This window comes from Octodon degus, unplaced genomic scaffold (assembly GCF_000260255.1).
Source record: "Octodon degus isolate 3935 unplaced genomic scaffold, OctDeg1.0 scaffold00199, whole genome shotgun sequence".
Lineage (NCBI taxonomy): Eukaryota > Metazoa > Chordata > Mammalia > Rodentia > Octodontidae > Octodon > Octodon degus.
This window is the reverse complement of record NW_004524775.1, coordinates 1,704,871-1,711,499: the sequence shown is the minus strand read 5'-3', so window position 1 is coordinate 1,711,499 and position 6,629 is coordinate 1,704,871. Positions and strand designations below refer to the sequence as shown.

General features: G+C 40.8%; 1 protein-coding gene and 1 pseudogene across 1 annotated transcript in view; one reads left to right on the top strand and one right to left on the bottom strand.

Moving 5' to 3' along the window:
* The window catches only part of Gabrg3 (gamma-aminobutyric acid type A receptor gamma3 subunit), a 646,975-nt gene that overhangs the window by 473,179 nt on the left and 167,167 nt on the right, over nucleotides 1-6,629 (bottom strand). The gene's annotated exons all lie outside the window — the stretch shown is intronic.
* LOC105743980 lies at nucleotides 5,966-6,623 on the top strand (annotated as a pseudogene).

The following is a 6,629-nucleotide window of genomic DNA, read 5'->3' as shown; positions in this document are numbered from 1 at the left end:
CTACACAGACTACTAAATGATGTTCTAGAGAGGGAGCAAATTGATCACAGCCCCATGAATGAGAATGGAAAGAACCCGCCAAATAGGGCAAACAATTAAACACAGGAGAATAAGAATAGTGGAGATCAAACTCAGGACCATGCATTTGCCAGGGAGACGCTTATGCCGCTGAACAACATCCCCAGCCCCAGATAATGCAATGTCTAGAACTCAGTGAAACTTTAAAACTGGATTTGACTAAGTTTACTTGCTTTCTGTGTATTTCTAAACAAATCTAATAAGAATTAAACGGAGTTGGGAGAAGCAGTGAGGGGTGACAATCAGTGTAATGATTCTGCCACAACTTCTTTAACTTTTTCCCTTTTCCAAACCTTAACAATTGAACAGTTACATTTGATGGGAAGGTGAGTGTTTTAATGTGAACATTTCTATAATTTGAACATAATTTCCTTTAAGATACTTATCTATGTATATGAGCAGGATGGTGCGGACAACTGCACTGCAGATTTCTGCTGGCCTACGGCAAGCAGCAGTTAATGCTTAATTTGGTTTTACCCCTTTTTTTCAATTGCTTCTCCTCTTCCTCTTCTTATTTCTTTCTTTTCTTCTTTCTTCTTCCAATGTTGCACGCATATATCTGGTAAGTGGACAACTACGTGGAAGACAACACTACACATTACAACAAATATTGGGAAACTCATTCTGTTAAGTGAAATTCTGCATTACTTGTAATTTTTCTGTTTTAATACTATTTTGTACTGTCTTTTAAAAATAAAATAACACAATGCAAAATAAAATAAATGTTAACTTAGAAGACATAATGAAATAAAATGAAATGCAAAAGTATGTTGCAGAGATTAACTTTAAAAAGCCTGAAATTATCCCTAGGCACTTTTCTGGTAAAAGAAACATTCCTTCACAACTTTGATGTGTCATCAAAGAACGTGATGTGAACACAGATCAGAGGAGTTTCGGGTGTTCTGCACCTCTCTTTCCGCATTATTCATTAATGAGATTGCTGAATTGCAGGTTGTCTCTTCACTCTGCTGGTGATTTCTTTTACTGTGCAAACGCATTTTAGTAAGATGAGATCTCAGCTGTTGATTCTCGGCATCACTATACGTGCCATTGGGGTTTGGCTCCCGAAGTCTTCACTTATGCCCAAGTCTTCAACAGTTGTGCCTAATCTGTCTTCCAGCAGATTACATGTTTCTCTTGCAATATTTAGATCTTTGGTCCATGGTGATTTCCGTTTAGTGCATGGTGATATACACAGGTCTAGAGTCCATCTGTGGAAAGCCAGTTGTTCCAGTACTGTTTATTAAAGAGGCTGTCTTTCTTCCAATTACCATGTTTGACCCCTTCGTCAAAGATAAGGTGGCGGAGTGTGTCTGCACTTATTTTCTTTACCTTCTGATCTGTTCCACTGATCTTCAGTTCTCATTCTTTTCCCAGTACCATGCTGGGTTTCTTTTATTCACTTTATTGAGAAAGCAGCAATGCAACAGTTTCAAAAACAGGCTAGTCGGACAGTTACAATAATTAATACATTGCATATAGTTGTCTTTGTATTCATTGTTCATAGTGCAAGATGCAGACATGATGTCTAAACACTGTTAGTTCAAAACTTTCTTCTCATTTAAGTAAGAGAAAGTAGCTGTATATCTATGCTAAGTATTTTGTATGTATATCACAGTAACTCTGCAGTATAATTTCAAGTCAGGGATTGTGATGCACCCCGCTTAGCCTTTTGCCTACAATTGTTTTTGCTACTCTCTGTCTTTTCTGGTTCCAAATGAAGTTTAAGAATGTTTTGTTTAGCTCTGCGAGGTATGCTAATGGCATTTTAATTGAGATTGCATTAATCTGTGTGACAGTGTTGAGTGTGGCCATCTTTCCTTTTGATTCTTCCTACCCAAGAGCAAGGGAGTTTTCCACTTCCTGATATCCCTCTTTGACCTCTTTATTCAGAGTACAGTAGTTTTCAATATATAGATCTTTTACTACTTCTGTTGGATTTGTTATATGAAAAATAAATATGGAATTGAAAAATTACACATGCCCCACATTTAAAGACCCAATCCATAAATGGGCGTCTGAATTGAGTGGCTGCTCCTCCGAAAAAAGAAGCACATATGGCAAGTAAACACATGAAAAACTTTTCGACACAGCTGATCATTCAAGAGATGCAAATTAAAACACACCTGAGATTTCCTCTCACCCAGCAAGAGCGGCTATCATTAAGAAATCGATTAATAAATGCTGACACAGCCATGGGGAGAAAGGACCTCTCTCCACTGTTGGTGGGAGTGTAGAACAGCACAGCCACTGTGAAAATCAGTGTGGAGACTCCACAAAAACTAGGATTCATGGTCCCATTTGACCTAGCTATTCCCCTTCTGGGTATTATCCCAATAGAAAAAAAAAAAAAAAAAAAAGAATCATACCACAACAATATACATTCATTCATGTTTACAGAGGCAGAGTTTGTAATAGTTAAATCTCAGAAACAACTAAAATGCCCATTAACCAGTGAATGGGTAAGAAAGACGTGGTGTTTTTATACAATGGAGTACACTTAACCATGAAGGAGAACCATGAAGCTTGAGACATTTCTAGGTAAATGGATGCACCTTAAAACCATATTCAAGTGAAAAAAATCACACAGATATGTAAATACTGTTATTATTTCCCTGGGGTGAGAAAACTGAAAATGTAAATAAGAACAAAAATATAGAATAGATATTGTGAAATAGGAATAAATTGCTCAAAAGAAAAGATGAAATGGGTGACAGAAGAGGGGAAAAGGAAAAAATGAGAAAATAAAGGATAAAATGGAAACAAAACTTTGTAAGTGAGAGGAAGAGAGGCTGAAGGGACGGGAGGAGAGTGGGAGAGAAGAAAGGGCCTAGGACACACAGGTGCTTTAAAAAAAAAAAACTTTTCGAAGAAATCACAGTGAAGAACTCTCTAGAAGAAAAAGGAAAACTATTTCTTCATATAGTTTGTAGACACCATCATATATGTTGTGAAATAAAGCAAATGAGGAATTAAGTCAGAGAGGAAGATTTTCAGCCATAAGAGAGAGCGAATTACAGCCTTAAAATTCATACTGTTAAGTGAAATCAAGTAGTGCCAATTGTGAACTTCTGATGTATTTATCTTAAAAACACGTAACACCAGATTATTGGACTAAAAGCGCTAGAAACACCGTACAATCTAGTGGCACTGTATCACCTGAGAGTCCACACCACAGCCGCCAAATATCAACCAGTAAACGAAACCAGGGTTATTTGTAAATTATCATTCTGCTTGTGGAAAACAATTGTACAAGCCAGGCCCAGGGCATCTTGGCACAATGGAATGCAAAGAATCTGTGAACCAGTACTGAAAGCATCCCAAGAAGACCTAGAAGAAAATTTCAAGTTCTTCCCACTGACTAAAGGCAAGAGGGTTTTTCAAACACCGTGAATGCAATGAACTGAAATACATCGCATATACTTACCTCTTATTCTTCGATATTTTTAAACATATTGTTTATCTTTGAAAAATTAATAAGCTCCTTTTTTACTGTCCTTCCAAATAATAAAGTGAGAAAAAAAATGAAGTATGCATCCTCCAATGAATTGTACTTCAGGATATCAAAACAAACAATTGATAAGACCTTTATAGAAGTATCATATTCTGCTACTGAACATGTTTCCATCATGTGGAATACTGCACTCTAGATCAGATTTTAAATTTTAATAAACTGGCTCTGGTTGAAGCTGAGTATCAGAGAGAGCCATTTCTCAGAGCGGGAGGCAGGAGGCAGGAGTCCAGTAGCACACACACCCCAACCTCCAGCTGACAGACACAGCTGTCTGCGGCTCCCCCTTGCACTCCCCGACATTTTACCTCTTCGTGTTCCAAGTAATGATAACATTTGGATGCATTTGTCACATGGAATATAAGGAGACAGGAGAAGTCATGAGAGAATTTAAAAACAATTACAACAACAACTAACATGAGGAAAACAAATCTAAACAATTAGGAGGAAAAGGGATCTTGGAGGAAACATAATGCACAAAGAAATCACACAAAATAAACTACGATTAATAATCTCAGAGATACATAATATTGCTTCAAGATAAAACAAGACCCTCCATGTCTTAGTCTGTTTTCTGTTGATATCAAGAAAGCCCACAGAAGTGGAAATTTGTAAGACAGACGTCGACTGAGCTCACAGCTCTGGAGGTCGCCTCTGGGCAGGGTCGGTCTTCTCACAGCACCGTGACACAGCAAATGATGCCACAAAGAAGGGGCAGAACAAATGTGCTGCTTGTGTGTCACTTCTGCTTGCAGCAAAGCCTTGAATACCATGGTGGAGACCCTGCACTAGGGAGCATCCCAAGAGACACTGCACAGAGAATCCGCATGCCTGGAGAGAAGTCACAGGGGCCGTGATGAGACAGGAGCCTCGGCTGCATGCACTGCTGGAGGACGGCCACGCACTGGCTTGAGACAGAGAACGCCGTGAGCCCTGTGAGTGGGAGGGGCTGGCCAGCGAGTTATTCCGTCAGGTAAGGGACACTCCAGGCATAACGAATGGGCTACCCCTCAGGATTCCCACCACATTCCAAGGCAAAGATTCCATTCAGCCCGGGGCTAACTCCTGAGTGGAGCAGTAACTGCTTCGGGGCAGGCAGAGTATCGCCATAACAAATGCCTACTCCAAGAGGTGACTTCAGGAGGACACAGCGGCAAACTGTCTGACACAGAGGAAGAAGACAGGTGGGGTGACAATCACACTGGAGCTAGGGCACACAGATGCCTCTGAAACCAAGGGCCGAAGAGACAGGCCCGTTACAAGGTGAAGAAGGAATCAAAAGCATACTGCATGCTTCATAACCCCCCACAGCCCTACCCTACAAGAAAGTCCCTGTGTAATGGTTTGTGCCTAGTTGTCCCCCAAAGCCTCATGCAGTCACTGGGGCAGCTTCTACAGTTCGTGATTAGTTCTAGATCCAATGCGGGAATTGCAGGTGTGAGCACTTCACCTGCCCTGGGTGGGTACTGTGAAGCACAATGTATGGGGGGAGATGCTTGACAGGTGCCACAGGTGCTGCCCCTCCCGCTGCGCTCTGCTGTTTTCCACAGCCATGGATGGTTGCCCTCCGCCATGTGCCACTCTGTGTCGGAGCCAGCCGAGTGTGGACTGAAACATCCACTAACTCTAAGCTAAATAAACCTTTCCTTCCTTAGTTTTAGGTGTTGGGTATTTTGTCCCAGCCATGAGAGAAAAGTAACTGAGAAATTGGTACTACAGAAGGTACTACAGAAGGGGGGTTCTTGCTGTTACTATTTACCTGACCATGTGGATTATGAGCCTTCGGGAATGGCTTATGGGAAAGGACAGGAAGAGTTCAGTAATGTCACCTACTGCAGAAGCTGGAATGCCTTGGAAGATTCCTGTATGGAAGATTCTGGTCATAGCTCAGAAAACCAGAAGGCTAACAGAAATCCTGTCTATAAAGCCCGGGCGGGGGAGGTCTGTGCTGACAAGAAGGACTGCATTGCTTGTTGGACTCCAGATGATGTGTGTTATATATACCTTGGCAGAAAGTTTGTCTGCATTTTGGTCATGTCCAGAGACTTTGCCTGAAACTGGGATTAAGCATGGACTGATTAATCTTGCCAAAGAAATTTCAAGGCAGCTGAATGTTCAGGCAATGACATGACTATTATTGGAGGTTTTTAGTCAAATTTATGTTGAAAATCAAGAGAAAAGAGCCTAGCAGGATGATTTAAAATGTGAGTTTCACCAGAAAGGAAGCTACAATAAAGCTGCAAAATGCAAAGATAGAGCTGACAGGATCTCCATAGTCAAGAAGGAAAGAGAGAAGGATCTGCGGTGGGTCTGTTTCGGCTGCTTCTGTAGCCTGGTCTAGCATTCACAGTCTTAACTTATGTTCCATCCAGCTCCATGGGGACATGGGACAATCAGGTGGCCTACATGAATCCAATAGCAATGGCCAGAGCAAGAGGTCCAATCCAGTCTTCAGGGCCAACCATCCAGGATTATCTCAATCGACCCACGCCTACCTGGGAAGAAGTGAAAGAACAACTAGTAAAGAAAAAGAAAGGCTCTAAGGCTGTGGCTGAAATTGAAGAAAAAATAAAAGAGAATTGGAAGAAAGAACTAGAAAAGCACAGAAAGAAATTATTAAGTGAAAATGAGAGCTCATCCAAAAAGGAAAAAAATAAAAAAAGAAGAAGACAGAAAAGAAGAAATCTGGTAGCTACTCCTCGCCTTCTTCATTGAGCTGTTTCTTCCAGCAGTTCTTCAGATTCTGAGGATGAGGAAAGGAAGCAAGCAAAAAGGAGAAAAAGAAGAACCATTCATATAAATCTTCTGAAAGCTCCCTGTCAGAAACTGAGGCAGGCAGTAAAGATAGTTTAAAAAAGAAAAAGAAGTCAAGGGATGCAACTGAGAAAGAGAAGGACTTACCAAGAAAAGAAAGATACACCCTGAAGACAAACCCTCTTCATCTAAGTCCTTGTCAAAATCAGATCATACTGAAGAGGTCCGAGTGAGAAGGAAGAAAAGCAGTGAAGAATGAGAAAATGCAACAGAAAAAAACAAAAAA